Source organism: Glycine soja, chromosome 19 (assembly GCF_004193775.1).
Source record: "Glycine soja cultivar W05 chromosome 19, ASM419377v2, whole genome shotgun sequence".
In the NCBI taxonomy this organism is placed as follows: domain Eukaryota; kingdom Viridiplantae; phylum Streptophyta; class Magnoliopsida; order Fabales; family Fabaceae; genus Glycine; species Glycine soja.
In genome coordinates, this window is record NC_041020.1 from 27,343,854 (window position 1) to 27,364,405 (window position 20,552).

Sequence of the window (20,552 nt, forward strand, 5' to 3'; positions counted from 1 at the left end):
ACGACTGACACGTGGCACACAATGACTAGGATAAGATTATGGTTATCCTTATCCTGAAGATTACTCTCTTTACAGCACACCTCTGTACAACTGTTCTCCAGCAGTCACTAGTCTGACCTGTAGTCTGATCTAGTGGATAATGACAAGTTGTAATTTTATACCTCTGATCTTGTGAGACTTCCATACACCAGGTGATGATAACGGTATCTCTTCTTGTGCAATAAGTCCTCCATTAATTGAGCATTATAGTCTTCCCAATCTCTGTTTAATGAGGAATAATCATCAGCTAAATCTTCTGTCTTTTGAAACACCGGTTCTGGAACATAAAACTTTGTTCGAATTTTACCATCATTAGTATTCTGGGGTATTATCCTATCAGTAGGATAACTTTCCTTTGGCCTCTGAGATGAACTTGGCAGATTTGGATCTACAGTTTTGTATAAGTAATTATTGATCTCACAGAGATGCCTTGCTAGCTGATGACGATAACTTTCTTCCAAGGGATATGCTTCAAAGGTTCCCCAGACTTGAGCTTCATTTCTAGACCAGAGTTGTCCTCATTCCATGAAATAGGGACGATGAATAATCACAATAGAAACTAAATTCTCTATGTGATCTTCTGAAATCCTTCTTTGTCTCTCAATGTCGAGATTTTGTTTCAGCTTCATACGCCACCATGCTAAAGGAGAAAATCATTCTAACATTGTCCATAAAAGATATTCATCTTTGTACGGATCTGTCAACATGTTGTATGTCATCAAAGGTTTTATGGCGATGTGGATTGAATACTGCACTGTGTTACACCAGATGGCCCAGATGGTTGGTTCACACAGATCCCACCCAACATCACATAACAATTCAAATATACCTCCAAAGGGTATCTCAGGGTTAAATATTTGTGTTGGGGTGTGCTTGAATCTCGTGGTCTCATGTAGAAAATGGAAGTAATGGGACTTAGCATATTCGAGGATTTGTGCAGGAGTATGGGTAACTAATCCTGGAGGGAACATCTTAATAGTCTTGGCTGTCTCATGTAATGGTTTTACCATGAATATCAGTGGGAAGGAGTGAGTGGAGGTTATTACCTTAACAGTTTTGTGGGTTGGTCTGGATAGGAAATCAGGAATCAAATTATTCTTCCCTTTGATGTGTTTCACACAAAAATCATACCTAGAGAACCAATCCTTGAGCCTTAAGATTTGAGGATCTGGCGGCATCTTGTTTTTAAACTCCAAAATTTTTGGAAATGATGAATTATCCATGTGAACCTGAAACTGATGTCCCCTCAAATGAAAATCAATTTTTTTGATTCCATTTTTTACCGCCAAGGCTTCTTTGAATGTGGTGTGATAGTGTTTTTCGGCTTCCTTGGATTGTCCACTGGCATGGCCACAATAATAATTCTTCTCTCCTTCTTGTTCTATCATGATAGCTCCCCAATAATGATCACTTGCATCAGTTTGTAATATCCTCCGGCCTGTTCCGGGGATCTTCAAGGCTGGGGGATTTTGAGCAATCTTTTTGAGCTCTTTGATAGCTATCGTCTGTTCTTCTGACCATGGAGAAGAGTTTTTCTTCAAAAGTCTGGATAAAGAACTGATATATTGAGCTGCTCTGGGGATAAAATCTCGGATATAATTTACAATTCCTAAGAATTGTTGGATCTGTTTAACAGTGACATTTTCATCAGGAAAATTTAACAGCTCTTGAGCTATGTGAGGCTGAGGCTGGTAGGTACCCTGGGAAAAATGCATCCCTAAGAAATCAATCTGGGATTGAGCAAGCTGGATCTTTTTTTCTGAAAGCATGATCCCATGCTGATCAGCTATTTCAAAGAATTGATTCAACAATTTTTTATGAGAGGCAATATCTTTTGAAAAAAGGAGAATGTCATCTGTGTAGACAAGAGTGTTTTCCAGAATAGGTTCAAAGATTTTGGTCATGGCTTTCTGGAAGAGAGAGGGTGCTACTTTTAAACCAAAAGGTAAGACTGTCCACTGATACTGAGCATTTGAGATACATAATGCTGTTTTGTATCGATCTTCTGGTTTTAGGCCAAGTTGCCAAAAACCTGATTTTAAATCAAACTTTGAAAATAAGTTTGATTGATCAAGGTGGGGAGAGATGAAGCCTTTGGGATAGGGAACTTATCATCTTTAAGAAAATGATTAAGATGCTTATAGTCAATGACTAACCTTTTCTTTCCCCTTAATTTTTCAGCTCTCTTTTCTACATAGAAAGCTTGGCATGCCCAGTTTGACTGAGTTGACTCAATCAATCCTTGCCTTAGTAGATCATGGCATTCTTGTCGGCTGCTTGAAGATCTGAAGGTGTCATCCCTGGATGAGTTGCTTTTGTTGGATTGATATCTTCATTTAGCTTGAATGGTAAATCAACAAAGTATTCTCTGTTTTTCCATGAAGGATATGGATGGTAGAACTCTTCATGACTATCTGCACAAAAGGAGGAAATTTTTTGTTTAAACTCTCCAACTTCTGGCGAGGCTTCTGCTAAAGAGAAGAGCCTTGTGATTTCTGAAAAAGGCTTGAATTCTCTTTTGAATTTGATCCCAGTAGAATGTATTTTGAGTTTATTGGTAGCAGTATACATATCCATTCCTATAAGGAGATTTCTATTAGGCAGTTTGCTTCCAATCACCTTGGTCCAGATGATACAATCAAGGGAAAAACTTGATGCTTATAGGAGCATGTGTCACTAAGTCAGTTCTAAAAACTTTTCCATCAACTGCTACAAAATAGGCTACTTCATTTTTCCAATATTCTTGTGGAAGAATATCTGGATCCATCATCGTCCTTTGAGCTCCAGTATCTATAAAGGCAATAACCTTTATTGGTTTTTCAAACTTTTTTGCCAACACCTGAATTTCAACACATGGTTGAGGAATCGCAGGCTTGATAGATTGTTCTTCTTGTATGGAGAAGATGGGGATTGGAGGTGCTGAGGATTCTTCATCAGAAGAATCTGTCTGGTTCAAGGCAAATTCAGTCTCCTCATCTGGCTCACTCTGTTCAGAGTACAGAGATTCTATATCATCATATTCACCGATTTGGAGATGAGAGATTAGTCTGATGGCCTTTTGTGACTTCTTAGGACAATTTTTTGCAAAATGTCCTGTTTGATTGCTTATGAAACATCTTTGTCCTCTGGATTTTCCTCTCCTTTGGCTTCTCTTGAAAAACTTCAATGGCCTTCTTTTCTCCTTTGTGTGAGTTTGTAAGGCTTTCTTTTTCTTCGGTGAGCAATGACAAGTTTTCTCTCTGCATTTGATCTCCAAGTAAGGTTTTTTGCAAGCTCTGGTATACTTGGTTTTTCTGTTCATGATGTCAGAGAAATACTGGTGTTGCCTGCATAATTTGTACATGACCTCTAGAGTAAATTGGTGGATTTGTCCCATAGACATAGTAGAAAAATCCATTTGGGCGGCTGCTACCATCTTGTTTAACTCTGGTTGTATCTCTTCTGGAAATGATGCCTCATATGTATTCTTCAGGCTCGGATCATTGAGACCATTGAGAAGATAAAATCTCTGGTTCATTCTTTGGAAATGTCTGTCTAAATCTTTTATTTTTAAAGAACAACACCTCATCTCAAAGAATTCTTGCCTCATCTTTCTTTCAATGATTTTCCCTTCTCCGATAAATTCTTGATGGAGAGTTCCTAGAACAGTTGCGGTAGATCCTAGTTCATGAACTGATTTTGACGCATAGCTCCTAGATTATGGTACCCTTCCTTCAGTGTTCCCGTCATCCGACAACAAAATTCTTCAATCACTTTGTAAGGATCAGCATCTTTCATGAATTTTGTGTCCAGCCATGCTTCCATCTCGATGAGTTTTTTTCTCCATTCCCTTGGGGGAGTATCATCAAGGGTAAACCAGAGTCCTGCATTTGGCTTAGAGGATGAACTCTTTGAAATCACTGGTTCTTCTTCTACAGGAGAATCATAGAATGGTTCTTCTGTGGAGCAAGCCATCAAAATATTCGAGATGTCCATGTATCCAATCTCTTCTTCTTCATCAGAGTAAGATTTTTCTATTTCTGACGAAGATCTTTCAGATTCTGTTTCAGTTTCATCAGATCCTTCTGAGGCTTCTTGCTTTTGTTGAATCGAAAACTGGGAATATGGATCCTGAGAATCTTGAAAGTCGTGAGGGTCATTCTTTTGAGTTTCTTTTGGAGGTTCTGGTTTTTTCTTATAAGCTGAAGCTATGGGCAAAGACCAAGATTGGCTAGCTTTGGGAACGAAATAATCTGGAGGGTTTGGAAATGGAGAATAGAAAGTAGGAGAAGGAGGGGTTAAAAAGGAATACGGATCTAAGACAAACTTTTGTTTTTCTGTCATCTTTGACTCTATGTATTAATCTAGATCCTGGACTTGAGCTTTAAGCCTCCTTATTTCTCTTTCTTTGGCATCAGACTCTGCCCCAAAAGTGGACTTTCTCCATTCTTCTTCAAGGCGAGCAATTTCTTTGGAAAGTTGATGGTATTGCTTTCCCCAAAAGTGTCCATTTACTTTATCTGAATATATCACACTTCCATCTGCTTTGACAACAAATATAGGCATTATGCTGTCTTCTTTAACTCTAGGTTTTATCATTAAAGAATGAAAAACCTCTGAAGAGTTGCTACTACTGGCTTCATCTAGTTTTTTGAAGGTTGTGGTAACAAGCCCATCTACTGATCTTCTGAAAGTAGCCTGAGAAGTACTAAGAGGCTTAGTATTCTCTCTGAGCTTCTCGTAACCTGTCACCCATTGAAGAGGGATCAGCTCCTGCAATTCTTTTCTAGAAATGTTTCTGGGAATCTAGACAATGGATGGAATTTCTTCTTGGTTATTAGCTAGAATAAAGAGAGCACTGTCATGGCTAGTAGGTAGAGATAGATTGACAGCATGATTCTGCAATCTATATATAATCTGATGATGCAAGGTAGCCGAATGAGCTTCGAATACTTGTTCTGCTCCAGTGATCTGGATTTGGACTTTCATTCTTTGTGAGAGAGTGGGATCTCTCAAAATGACGTTGTAATTTGGAAAGATGGTGAGAACCACGCTTCCAGCATGAGGAGTAGTTAGAACGGTTCTGATCACAGCATTTTCATAGTGGATATAACTGGAGTCTAGAAGGGAGACTCTGGCAGTCACGGGAAGTCCTCTTCTGCCATGTAAGGATAATACCAACCTAATGGCTCCATAGTGAAGATGGGTGTATCCCTGTTGTTGCCATCCTCTGATAAGTTGTTCGGGGATCTCAATATTGACATATTGCTCCTCAGAAGTAGCAGTTAACGAGCACTGGTACATTCTTGAAGATTGGACATATTCTTTCATCTGGGGTCTTCTAGTAGTTATCAAACTGGTGATAGATCTTAACGAGTAACGATGTCTTTTGAATATATTATAAGGACTTAACAAGGGATTTAAGGACTGAGATATCTGGGCGTCTTCTGGAATATATGAATATTCCACAAGATTTTTTATTTTTTCTGAAAGGGTTTTGGATATATTTATGGGTAGGGAAAGAGTAGAGTTTAACAAAACAGGTTGCTTTTCAGCGGTTTCTGCCATTTGTAAAGATGTTCTCTTACTCCTCTTCCTCATATAATAATTACCATCTGATACTCTCCTTTGGGATAAACCTGGGACCTGTGGGTTATGGGCCCACCACGCTTCCGCTGCGCAACTCTGATTAGCGTGGACATGTTTATACATAAATAAATTAATAAAAAAATTAAAATGCATTGTCCTCCTTCTTAGTTTTCATCTTCTATGATGTTTTGCTTGCATTGTCGGCACCACTTATGGTCTAGCGTGGCCAAACCCCAAACTGCGCTCATCTCGCAAATCTAAGTATAGCGAGATCTTTTGCAAGCACATATAGGCTGTTACACTAACATTTTTTTTACAGAGCTTCCTTTTCATGCCTAAACCACCATTAGCATTTGCCTTTGAAGGACGAAAAGGGGCATTGTGGAGAAAAAATGGTGACCGGTGTTGTGATATCTTCGACAAAAAAACTCAGATCCCACACAAAAAAAAACTAGATCTAGGCTTCCCATGTGCATGATGTTGTCACTCGCCACTTCTAGCAATAGTATTGGAAAGGTATTTCGTGGCCACAGTCTCCTCCGACAGTCACAACTTTGACTTCGTCTTCCTCTATCGCCTCCACGACTACGACGACACAAACTTCACTCTTAAACTTCGGCTCAAACAATGTGCTGTTAAAGTTGCTTAAGTCACAGAAGTTGTCATTGTCACTGGATCTTTGTGGATATGTTGTCATCATCACCAGATCTTTAGGGAGATGTCGTCGTCCCCGGATCGAAGGGAAGATGCTACTATTGTCGCCTATTATTACTATGATTGAGAATTTGATAAAAGGGATCCCCTCTAGTTGAGACCAGTTTATCACATTTGATTCATGCCTTTCATTTTTATAAGCTTGTATCCAACAGCTGAAAATTCTTTCACACAGTACAAAAGTAGTTAGACTATCACACCCTAGTCTTCGTTCTAAAACAATGATGTTGCTAATAAGTACATTAAAAATTAGAGAAAATATTACTTTTAAGAAGTTATCGCCTTAAAAAAAAATTTAATGCCACCATGTTCAACAAAAAATCGAAAGCGGGAAACCAAAAAGTCACTTTTTTGCTATTGTCAACTCATTCCCCCAAGGTCACCCATATGTCATGGGAAATACATAATCGAGCTATTTAGTGATAAGGTAGGGTTACGTTACCTGTTATAACTAGGATGTAATTATAACGGTCACTCCACACTACAACTACGCACAAACAGATCTAATGAAAAAGGGCAATACAGTAATTAGCAACTTGGACAGCTTTGTCAATACACTTTTTTGCTACACGTGCAAAATAAAAAGACCAATAATCTACTACCTTATAATTAAAGAACTGCCAAAGTGCATAAGTGTTGGTTCCACGATTTTTGGCCGATTTTAAATTTTTCTTTCAAAAAGTTGCATTTGATTGTATATGTCCGCTTCACAAATTTTTTGCAATAAAATAATCCTTCTCTTATCCAACCCGGGCTCCAACTCTACTTGTGTTTTTTTCTACCCATTTCCAAAGTTTTTTAAGTTTCAATTTGAAAGACCATTCATTATTATACCTAGCTCTGCACATCCAGACCTATGAGGTCACATCGTCGAGCTAGACAACTTCTGCACATAACAAAAAATCATAACCAAATATTATTTTTACATTTCCTTCTAAGCTTAGTTAATTTTTGCGTCTACATTTTATTGACTTCTCGTCGCTCCACCTCTCACCGCTCTGGTCCCGCCACCATAAATCCTTCCTCATTTCCTGTGATTCCTCCCGCCGTAGATCCAGCTCTGGCAACTCTTATGGCGACAACAATACCAACGATTATCTTGAAGCTTCTCTCCTTCTCTCAGGTTACTCACTCTCAAGTTAGTTCTCTCCTAATTGTAGGTGTTTCGCACCACTTATTTGGAAAAATAATCTATTTTTTGCCAACTTCCAGAAAAAAAAAAAATTGACAACAAAGCGATTATTTTCTCAAAAAAGGGTATCCAAATGTGTGAAAGAGCTTTTCATTCGATGCTCCAACTGCGGCAAATGTTGTCCTAAGGTTCGTTCTTATTTCACTTTCTTAAATGTTCAATTTTTTTCTACAGCAATTCAATTAAAGTTTTTTTCGATTTGTAAAAAAAAGAAAATAATAATAACAAGACAAGGCTATAAAGAGGTTTCTGGTGAGAAACATTGTTGAACAAGCTGCCATGAGAGATGTTCAGAAGGCTTGTGTCTATGAATGTAAGTTTCTTCTTCTTCACCTTTCTTTTTTCTGTTTTTTTCTACAGGATAATTCCACGTCATATTTATTTGGTTTTTTTGAATTTGTTAATTGTAGGTGTTTGGTATCACTTACTAGAAGATATAATCTACTGTATATTTTGCATAATGATCTTTCATCTCTCTTGGAATCCTTTGGACTATAAACATTATTTTAATTTTTTCCTCATCTTTCTTTTAGTTTTTCTAAGACAACTTTTTGTTTTTTTTAGTTAACCTATCATGCATTATTGGAGGGTTGGTTTGTTTATTTATTATTTTTATATTGTGGCGTTTCAATTTGGTTGGAATTGGAAAGATTAAGATGGTTTTGATGATATATATTTTAGGTAAGTTTAAGCACCAGTATTGTGCTTTGTTGCCTTACTTGCATTTCCACCATAATGGGTTGCTTCCACTCTAAGTTAGCAAGGAAGTTTCCGGTGCAGGAGAATATTGTTTTACCTATATTTGACTTAACATTTTACTTATAGTATTGAACTCATGACTTCTGATTTTAGGAAAATAGAACAATATTGTTGGTTTGTTTCATGCTTTTTATGCATAAACTCTATCATTATGTTTCATTGGTTCAATTTAATAAATTTATGCTTTAGACTTAAGCCTACTTTTTTCATTTCTGATTAATTTAGGATTCAATTCTGACAAACTCCTTGAATTTCAGGGCATGGATCTTTATTTTAAGAGACATGATGGCCAAGTTGTGACATGTGAAGATTTTTTTGCTGCCATGTGAGATGCCAATGATGCAGATTTTGCAAATTTCTTGCTATGGTTTGTATTTTTTGCCTTCTAATTTCCTACATTTTTCTACTCATTTTGTATTAACTTATCAACTACTATGCAAGTATTCTCAAGCTGGGACTCCTGTTGTCAAAGTAAACATGTCTTATAATGCAGAAGCGCATACTTTTTTCTTTAAATTTTAGGGTTACAATTGTCAACTTTCATTTCTTCTTTTTGAAATTTTTTTCGTTGTCTTTAATATGTTTGATGGGGAATTTTTTGTAGTCAAGAGATACCACCAACTCCAAGGCAATTAGGTAAGGAACCCACTTGATTCCACTGGCAAGGACATTCCTCTTTCAACTGTTTATGATTCTATGAGACTCTGCAATCTGTTTCAAGTAATGATCAATCAATCTACACTGTAGTCCTTAGAGTGACCAAGGTTGTTTACAACTTCTCTTTGATATGCATTTCTATCTCGTATTTTTATTTGATCTCTTTAAGTTAATTATACCTTCAGACAGACATATATTATGTAGTAGGTGGGTAATGTATGATTGTAATTTCCACCCTTCTTCTTGTTCTTCTTCTTCAAGGGAAATGAAGTATCATTTGACTTGAATTCTTTGATAATTTAAATCGTGTACTTCTTTAGGGTTTGGAAAGTTATAATCATATGCATTATTCCTAATTCCCACTGCTTATGTTTTGTGGGTCCATCACTGTATGTAGTTAAATTATAAACATATTGTTATAATGATAACATATATACTACAAAATGAAAGTATGGTTTGTCTCATAACTAAGTATGAGCATCCCTGCCAAACGATTAAGTCGAAGAAAAAGGGGGTCTGAAATTTTAAAATCATGTTAGAAGGTCCCTTCTCTTTGTTATCAAAATAAAAGTATGTCTCATATTACAAAGTATGAGCATCCATGTCAAATAATTGATTTGAAGAAAAAGGGTGTCTGAAATTTGAAAACATGTAAATATTTCATCCATCTACCTAAGATTGCATAACATAAATTTGTTGAAATAAAGTAAGATGTTGGTTTGGCCTTTTCATATCCACAACTAACTGATAATTTTATTTGTATCTGTTGTAGAAAGAGAAAGAGGAAGAGTTTGTATTAATTAATATATTTGAAAGGCATGTTCCTTCTTTGTTAAGAGGATACAATGCTTTTGTTCGTCTAGAATCTGATCTCACTAATAGCAACCTATTTTTCTTACTAGCCGAGTGAATTCAACCGGTTTATCTTCTTCAAAGTTGCTATTTATTCTTCTTGATTTGATAGTTTAATGTGAATTTATTCACTGCCTTGTTTAAATGACTTGGTTTGGAGGCTGGACAAGTTTTGGCACAAAAATTGATGCTTAACTTAATGGATGATTTGCAACATAACAAGAGATTGATTTTAAATTCCAATTTTGTTGAAGGGTTCAAACATATTCTATGTGACCCAAGTCTGGACAAAGTATGCTTCAATTTTTCCTCAAGATTATTCATTTTGTTGATGATGAGTTTTATCATATGATTTCATTTATTGTAATTTATGTTTTTTTATCATCTAGGAATTTGTGGCAAAGGCAATAACTCTGAATAGCGAGGGAGAAATAATGGACATGGCAGCTCCTCAATGTTCACCTTTTTTGTAGGTGGAAAATAATAGGAGCTCAGAAGAATATGTCTTTAATCAGTCAAGCTTGGTCAGGCGTGAAGAATGGTGCTCTTGGTATATACATCTTTGTTGCATACTAAGATTCATTATGCATGGTGGTAGCAAGCTCATGTTTTTTTATAAGAATTTTATAGCTTATATTGGATGCCTTTAGGAACAAGAATTCACTAATCATGAGTATAAAACTGCTACAAATATGACTAAGTAGTTTGCTGCTTTGGCTGCCATAGCCCATAATCCTGGTATAACCTGTGATGATGTTCTTGTTGATTTTTATGGCAAGATGACAACATGATTTATTGGTAAATTTCCATCTCTATGACTTTGTTTTTGGAATTATTCTTTTGATGTTGGGCATGTCTCCATATCCATTCTTTGTCGATGTATCATGTGTGATAAACTTTACGTCATATGTTGATGGTGAGGCTGGATTTAATTGACGATGCCATTTGATAACAATTTCCATTAACAATTTCCAGCATGTTTCCTTCTAATACCTACTCTAGCCTTGCTTAATCTTTTTTGTTTTGGTCTGGCTGATGGCTATTAAATTTCTCATGTTTGTCTCATCTATATGTATTCATTTGTTTAGTTTAATTTTAGAAGTTCTTCCTACACATGACTTTATACTTTCATTTCCTTCTCAAGTGGGGAACAAATGGTTTTCTCTTCAAGATATATCTGACATTCCTCGTAATGTTGAGAATGTGTGGAAACTATTGAGCAACCCAACATTTGATCTGCGCAATTTAGTGCTATGTTAAATTGGTTCAGTTGCTTGGCTGTAACTTAATTTCAATTTATTTAAATCAAAGCTGATGAAAAGGTATTCATGATGTATTTGATTAAATTATTAGATTCCTCTTGAAAAATTAGTTGTGTTTCATTTTGGTCTTGTGTTTATCAATACAATCTAGATATACTGCAACTAATACGACACCAGAGCTCCAATCTAAAGTTTGGGGCCAGATAAAATTAAATTTGGAGAACTAAAATAGAAAATAGATATTTTTCTTTGTAGGGAATCTGGATTAACCGTGAACATTCCATCATGTACCAATTCACTAAACACTATAAATTCACAAACTAAATGGTATTAAAATTTCAATTATTCACATAAAAAGGAAGAAATAAAAGAAGAAAATTAACAATTTTTATATGATTTACTCCTAAAATATACCTATACACAACAATTATCATTTGCATACTTATCCATTTAACATGTCAATGTTTTATATCTTGTGAGCATCATATACTTTTGGATCAACTCCTAAGTGGAAAACAAAAAAAAATATCTTAGATCAGTTAGTTATTTGATAAAAGATATAACTAAGTTCACTGAGAAGACAATATACTACCATTATATAGGATGAGCTCTGTTTTGTAATCTCCAGGGTGTTGATTATCTCTCCAAATTCATATACATCAACTTAGTTCTAATATTATATTGGTTTTCAGAGGGAGCAAAACTTTAATAATAGGAAATTGTATGGACCTATACCTTGTGGAATGGGAGTATAGGGACCAAAACCCAAATGAATAAAAATTACTAGGACAAAATTTAAATATAATTTATTATTTATTTTTTTAGAAATATAATTATACACATAAATCCTTTTTTAAAATGCATATGACAATGAATGTGATCCTTACACACACGGATAACTTATTAGTTACATCATAAAAAATAAAAACAACAACTAAAAAAATTTACAGCTATGAAATCCAATGAAGAAAATCATACATGCCACATGAGTCACCATATCAACATGACATTATATAATTGTCATGGTAGCATAATCTATTAAGTGTGACATTGGTTCTAAAAAAAATAGAATTTGAAGTTGCATAATAACAAAGAAAATCAAATACGAGTATTTTTTAGACTTATTCAAACAACGAAAAAGATAAGAGGATTTTAAATTCAATAAAGGGGTAATATATAACTTTAAATAAAATAATAAAGATACAATTTAGAAAAAAAATTAACTTATAAGTTAGTTTATTTTTCATAAGCTACTTTATCAAAATAATTAAGTTATTACCAAATAAGCTTATTTTGATATGATAAACTTATAAATTTCTCAAAAATCTTACCAAACATAATTGATCATTATCTTTCTTTTTTGTTGCACAAACCTCCATAATTTCCCACCAATTTGTTTTTCATAATTATTTGAAAAATATTACATTAACACTTATATATATATATATATATATATATATATATAACTATTTCAAGGATTTTTTGTGTATTTTACTTTTAAATTTTTTTATATCTATAATTTCAACATATATTTATATTTTAATTTTTTAAAATAAAACAAATATGTTCATCTGCTATATATCTCACTGAATCTAGTATCTAGATATAATTTATATTCTTCTATATATAATTTCACCTTATATTTATATTTACATTGTTTTAAATGTTAGTTATATTTTAAGGATTTAATTTTTATATTTTAATTTATATACGTTTGTTGTAACGACCCGCCTCGTCACTGCGATATCCACACTCTAATATGCGCTAATTTTAATTTTTATAAAAAGAACTCCCTTAAATTTTTTGCTTAGAAAAATAGAAGTGATTTTGTCTCGACATACATTCATCCAATAACACGTCATTACTTAAGTGAATATACATAATTATATAGAACAGTAACTCGGTACACGTCATATACATAACGAAAATTAAATTTGTTCATAAGTATAATTAAAATCCAAGTTTTACATCTTTAACCCAACAAAATAGAACTTGAAAACCAACTACGGAGGAGTTGATTACAAAACACAACTCTCTCCCAAAATAATGTCAACATCATCACGTGGGCTCGGCGGCTCTTCACCAGAATTTCACTTCTTGCACCCTGCTGCTGTCATTCTGCTCCCATGAACAATGTTCGTGATCATCACAGGTATCAACCACACGATACAAAATTGCAAGGGTGAGTTCATTATAAAAAGAACCAATACCAATTCCAAATAACCACAATTAGCAAGGAACATAGGCAAACATGATGAGCATACACAACATTCATTATTCAACACTCATATCCAACAAATATTCATCATCCACATCCAACAATTACTCATCATTCATCCATGGACCCAATCAAGACTGCACAGAATGATGCATGTACCTGACTCAACACTCAGATGCAATGTGGTACGTACCAACAACAACCAAACCTCAGGAAATAGCCTAAGCATGTTCACACGACACTCTCACTTAGGGAACTGTGCTGAGTGTCGAGACCACCCGGTTGTGCACGTAACAGTCCCCCTTCCATAGGTGATCAGTCTAGGAGCCCAAAGGTGTTCCCTACCAGGTGACAGCCCCCTAGTACAAAGTACACTTGGCCACAGTTACTCTATTTCCTGTATCGTATGAGCTATGATCACGGCCAAAAGTAAGTGCCAAAGACCATGAACCAATTAAAGCGCCTAAGCATCCCCTCATAAATGCTTAGATTCTCTAACCACGCTAGTTACCCACGTCTGGGTCATCCGACAAGGTCAGTGCACTCTACCCCCCATGACATACACTCTATACGACGTATAAACGTGGCCAAAAGCTAGTGCCAAAGACCCTGGAAGGTCATTGCACAGTGCCCCCCATGAACATACATAATCCAACATATGAACGTGGTCAAAAGCTAGTGCCAAAGACCCTGGAAGGTCAGTGCACAGTGCCCCCCACGAACATACACAACATGCTCATGTCAATGCATTTCCAACATCAATCAACATTCCATTTCCATGTCATTCTCAACATAAATATCATCTCGTCTCAATGACGTTATCAACAACAACAACAACCTCATTTTGTTTTCACATATTCATCAATAGTAACAAAAATTCATATTGACATGGTCTTTATTAAAAGCGTCATCTCAAATCAATATCATCATAATTATCATCCTCATCACATATCAATTAAAATCCTCAATAGTGACATTAACAACAAATCACATTTTGCATATAATATATATATATATATATATATATATATATATATATATATATATATATATATATATATATATATATATATATATATATATATATTTCTTTCATGTCTAAGATTCATACTCACAGGTCTTCAAACAACACAAATCAAACAAACACAACAATATCATTCATCACAATACATATATATATATATCGCATCCCATTCGTCAAAACATAATTTCTCCTGAAAAAACCAACATGCATATCAATAGCAATTTTATCGCATCCCATTAGTTAAAAACATAATTTTCTTGAAAGAAAAAAAAATCAGCATGCAACAGGGATAAGCAGATATCCTCATAGCTAGGTTCCCTGACCCTAACTATGGTGTTAAAACGGTAAATTTTATAATAAACTCCCCTCACCTATCGTGAACTACCTCGCAGGTTCCTCGTCGCGTCACTTGAAGATATCTTTTTCTTTTCCGCTCGTCAGTTCCATGCAATCCTCTACCATACCAAAACGAAGGAGACTTAATATGGATCTTAGAAAACAAAGCTAACAACAATGCTCTGGGTCAAACACCCATGTTACTTCATGAAAGAGTTGAGAGCATTTTGGGTTTTACAAAGGGATATCATTTGGAAATTCTGACCACGCCAATGTGACCGGGGTTTAGTGTAGGTTACAAAAATAACATGCATTTCATGAAAAGATAACGTTTACAAAGTCTCTTTCTCTAGGGTTTTTTAGAGGAAACGTAAAACATGCAATGGTGGTTCCAAAGTCAGAAAAGATGCAAAGACAAGCTGAAACTAACAAGAAACAAGCGTAGAACCATAGTTACCTCCAAGGAAAACAAAAGGTCAGACTAGGGTTTCGTTCTCTACCGAAATCGCGAGCCAAGTTGGAAGATTCTGCTTCAGTCGAAGGGTTCCTCTCAGTGTGGAGTTGCAACGGAGAACAACGGCGGTTTGTGGTGGCTAATGGTGGCTGTGGGTGACGGAGAAAGTGCTTGGGACGTTAGAAATGGCTTTGGAAGAAAGAAAGAAGAAGAAATAGTGTTTTTTCTAAGCTACACGAAAGCAAAGGCTGAAAATGTTCAAGTGAGAAATGGTCTCGGACACAGAAATGTTGCGCACACTCCAGACATCTTCTCGAAGATCCCAACGGTTAGATCATGGACAAGTGTCTTGTGAAGCTGCAGACCAAATTTCGAGAAGAGCCAACGATTAACAAAGGCTGGGAAGCATTTTTACCGAGACAGCTCATGTAGCTTCCTCAGGAAGCTTTATTAAGAGGCTTCCTCAAGAAACTTCCTCGTGACTTCTTTGAGAAGCTTTCTCAAGAGGCTTCTTTGAGAAGCTAGATCCTTATCTACCCACACCCTTCTATTAACTAAATTAACCTCCTTGAAAATAATTACGAATAAAAATAACACAACGAATATAATCAAACATCAAACATAATTACTAATAATATATAGATATATATCAGGGTGTTACATTTGTAAAAGAGAAGCTATTATATATAGACATGGCAATAAAGCGGAGCCGGGAAGAGTATTGTCTCCCCAGTCCTCGACTCCAATTTCTCAACATATACTCATACCGTTCTCGATACCCAACAAGTTAAAATTTGGTATCCATTTTCGTATCTGTCGGGTATCAAGTATCCCCGTCCTCGGTTCAGATTTGTAAAAAAGTTTTTTATAAAAAAAATTATATTAAAAATCTGATTTAAAAAAAATTGATTGTTACACATTTATTTTTAACTACTTGTATTTGTAGCTTATTTTTCTATAAAAATCATCGAGAAAAGAATTTTAAATTATGTAAAAATTATAAAAAAAAATTAACTAGTAATTAATAAAATTTTAATAATTTTATCATTTGGGAGGATACGAGAATGATATGGGATGGATAGTGATATTCTCGTCCCCGACCCCGATCTCGATTAAAAAATCGGATAATCCCTAAACTTGAATCTATACTCAGTCAACTTAAGTATTCCCCATCAAAATCGAAAACGGGATCTGGACTATACCTAGTGACGAATCCAAGACCTTAAGTCAGTGGGGACAAATTATAAAAAATAAAATCAATGAGTTCAATTATATAAATATAGATAAAATAAAATACAAAAATATAAAATTTTATTTACAAATTTAATAAATTTAAAAAAATGAAGGAGTGCAAGTGCACCCCTAGAGACAACTTAGATCCACCCCATGGAGACAATGTAAGTCCGCCATTGATTATACCCAAGTCCAATGATTTGTTTGTCATGCCTAATTATAGATATGACTAGTGGGACGAAAAACTATAATATACGTCTCGCGGGATGCATGGGTAATATAATATAATATTAAATTTTTGTGCTAGCCAGATCTTCTAAAATGTCTTACTAGAAAAGATGTTCTAGAAAGCCAACAATAGTAGTTAAAAGTGTGTTTGTATAGATTTTAGTTTTAAAAAAATCGCGTGAAAAATAAATTATGTTGAATCCAATATTTTATATTAATTTTTATTACACTTCACCTCATATATTTCATTTTGTAATCAATAATTTTAAGTTTAAATATTTAAATATATAGATATTTTAGAATTTTTTTTGTGTGTGACATAGAGATATGTTTGATATATACTTAAAAAGAGACGTTTTGTTATAATAATTATTTTCAACTTTCAGCAAACTTGATTCCAATAAAATATATCTGTAGTCCAAATGGAATATATTTTTTTTTAACAAACAAATGGAATGTATATTCATTCGGCAAGAAGTAGGAATGGATATAACTCATAATTGTTTTGTAAATGTGAGCGTGCACGAAATAATGAAGATACATAATAAGTTTGAATGAGATAGATAAATAAAGAAAAAAGGTAAGGTAAATATGTATGTTAAAGCAGTAAAAAAATAAATAAATTAAGAGAACAATTTTTTGGTAGACAAATCTGTTTGAACAAACCTACAAAAGTGTGTCCAACCTCCACAGCAATCATAAAAAGTAGGGAAAATTTTGTTTTAGTCATTGTATTTTTGTTAGACGTAATTATTGTTTCTATATTTTTACACTGAATTTTTCTTTGTCTTTAAACAATAAAAAAATTTCGTGGATTTAGTATTTTTTCTCTAAAATTCAACATATTTTTAACTTAAAAAGTAAACCTATATTTTTTTAAAAAAATAATTAAAAATAGACTATATAACGTTTTCTTTTAAACAAATCTTTTATTCTTAGTTAAATTTTATTAAAAATACAAAATTTTATGACTCTCATATTTTATTTATTTTGACTAGTGGCATAAATATGTACTTCATCCTTCCCATATTTTTCTATTTTTAGTAGCATTGTTGGCAGAACACGAGAGTGTAAGTTTTCTTCTTCTTTCACATGGAGTAGAGAACAAGTACATGCTCACCCGTCGTTAGAGATCCAAGAAGCGGTTTCTACCGCGATTCCAGAACCTTCCACAGCCTCAAGCCCCTGCTCCGCCTCCCTCTTCCCAACGCTGCCGTCTCCGTCACCTCCTTCGCCCTCTCCCTCCGCTGCAACTCGCTATCCCCGGACTCCTCCACTACCATTATCGACTCCGCCACCAGCCACCGTCTCTCTTGCGGCGAGCTCCTCCACCGCGCCAAAACCCTAGCCTCAAACCTCACCACAATCCTCAAACTCACCAAAGGTGACACTGCGCTTGTTCTCTACCCAAAAATCCTCCAAGTTTCGATCCTCTACTTCGCGCTTCTTTCTCTCGGCGTGGTCGTCTCCCCCACGAACCCTCTCTCCACGCGCTTTGAGCTCACACACTTCTTCAACATCAGCAACCCCACAATTGTTTTCACAGTAACCTCAGTCGTTGAAAAAACACGGCAGTTTCAAGTAAAAACCGTGCTCCTTGACTCGCCCGAGTTCGACTCACTCACGAAATCTCAGATTCAGAGTAAAACAGGATTAACCAAAGGGTAAAACAACTCAAACTTAACTTTAGATTAGCAACATTTGTTATTGCTTTCAATTACAATTAAGACTGGATATAATAATTTTTTAAGTTAAAAAGACCTGATCTTACCTATCACTCGTCTCTTTAAAAGAAAAATAATTTCTCTTCCAATTTTTACTCTAGGCCTTATTCCGAGAATGAACACGTTTCAAACACGCCAGTGACTCAGTCCGACGTGGCAGCGATTCTATACTCCTCGGGAACCACGGGGATGATAAAGGGCGTGATGCTCACGCACCGTAACTTGACTGCAATAGTCGCGGGATATGACACCGTTCGGGAGAAGAGGAAGGAGCCAGCGGTGGTGCTCTTCACGGTGCCGTTTTTCCACGTGTACGGGTTCTCGTTCAGCCAGGGGGCGATAATGCTGTCGGAGACGATGGTTGTTAGTAACTCAGCCTAGGTACGGCCCACACCCACCAGACTCAGACCAGCTCGAGTCAAGTCAGCACCAATACACTTGAAAGACTATCACGTTGATAACGTGCATGGACCACCATGAAGGCCTCGAGTGCAACCAGGACCGTTAGGGCACGCACGAGTCATTCATTTCAACACGTGCTCGAATTCGTTAGGCCTAACAGAATCTGTTATGCAGTTACGTAGCATGGCTATAAATACTGAAATATGGTAATAACATGCATGTAAGTACACTTTAGTCACTAATAAAGGAGTTTCCCCTTCCTCGAATAAGGGTGTGAGTGTCACTGCGTTCTTATCTCTCTCTCCCCATCCCCTTCCCATGTCCAGGACCCTAACAACTGGTCCGACCTGTCGCCGTCGCCATCACCATGGCCGACCACGGAACCAGAAAAACCACCACCGACCGTCTTGAAGAGGCAATTACTCGTCTCACCAATAGCCAAGCCTCACTCACAGACGGATACACGGACCTTTCTGGCAAGGTCGATTCAATCCTAGATCATCTTCGCCTTCACGACTCCGGTCGAAACGCTGCCAACATCGCGAATCACCAAAATCATCAACGAAACTCTGTTAAGCTAGACATTCCATGCTTTGATGGTCGTGATCCCCTAGGCTGGATTTTCAAGATCACTCAGCTTTTTCAATACCAGAACACGTCGGAGGAAGAGCGAATCACGGTCGCTTCTCTGTACCTCGACGGCGTAGCGCCGAGCTAGTATCAGTGGATGTTCAGCAATGGCTTCATCACTTCCTAGGAAGGGTTTCTCCAAGCTCTTGAGTCGCGCTTCGCCCCAACATTTTATGATGATCCAAAGGGAGCCTTGTTCAAATTAACGCAGAAAGGAACCGTAAACGACTACCTAACAGAATTCAAACGCCTTGCAAATCGTGTGGTAGGTCTTCCTCCTCCATTTCTTTTAAGTTGTTTCATTTATGGGTTGTGTCCAGACGTTCATCGCGAGGTAATGGCACTTCAACCAATCTCGCTCTTGCAAGCTACTGCTCTTGCTAAGCTTCAGGAAGAGAAGCTTCGAGATAGAGCTGCTTCAACCCCACACAACTTTTACCAACCTAAACCTCCTCCACCTCACACTCCCAACCCTACTACGAAAGCTAAACCGTCATATGTGCAACGAACTCCAGTTGAGATAGCTTTCCGACGAGAAAAAGGGCTATGTTACCATTGCGATGAGAAGTGGAACGCTAATCATCATTGTAAAGGATGAGTCATGCTCCTCATCGCTGATGAACAATCACCTGACACTGATGTAAGCACACCCGAGCTCGAGGAAACATAACCTACCTCCATTGACAAAAACACCGAGCCATCCGCTGATTCAAACTGCTCACATATAAGCCTTCATGCGCTATCAGGTTCACCGTCAACGGAAACCTTCAGAATATATGGCACCGTTAAGAATGCGCAACTAGCCATTTTGATTGATAGCGGAAGCACACATAACTTCCTTCAACCGCACATCGCTCAGTTCCTGAAACTTCCAGTCCAAGCAACTCATCCCTTACAGGTGTTAGTTGGTAATGGTTCCACCTTGGACTGCAACCAGGTCTGCCCCGAGACACAAGTCACCATCCAGGGCCATCCATTTCTCGTCTCGTTCCACCTTCTGCAAATCAATGGAGTTGATGCTGTCCTGGGAATTGACTGGTTGAAGAAGCTAGGCCCAATAACTACGGATTATGCAACTTGTATCATGAACTTCACTCATCAAGGTTAGGAGGTTTCGTTAACCGCGGATGCAACAAGTGGGCTCGAACCAGTCTCCCCGGCCCAATTAAAACGGTTCATTCAAACGGGTTCCACCTCAGCATTTTACCAGCTAAGTGTCCAACCCATAACCTGAACCGAACCCACCCCGGCCCAACACCT

The 20,552-nt window shown here is 36.4% G+C and overlaps 1 pseudogene; it reads left to right on the forward strand.

Moving 5' to 3' along the window:
- The first annotated feature begins 7,393 nt into the window (after positions 1-7,393).
- On the forward strand, positions 7,394-18,641 carry LOC114398674 (annotated as a pseudogene).
- Positions 18,642-20,552: the final 1,911 nt, after the last annotated feature.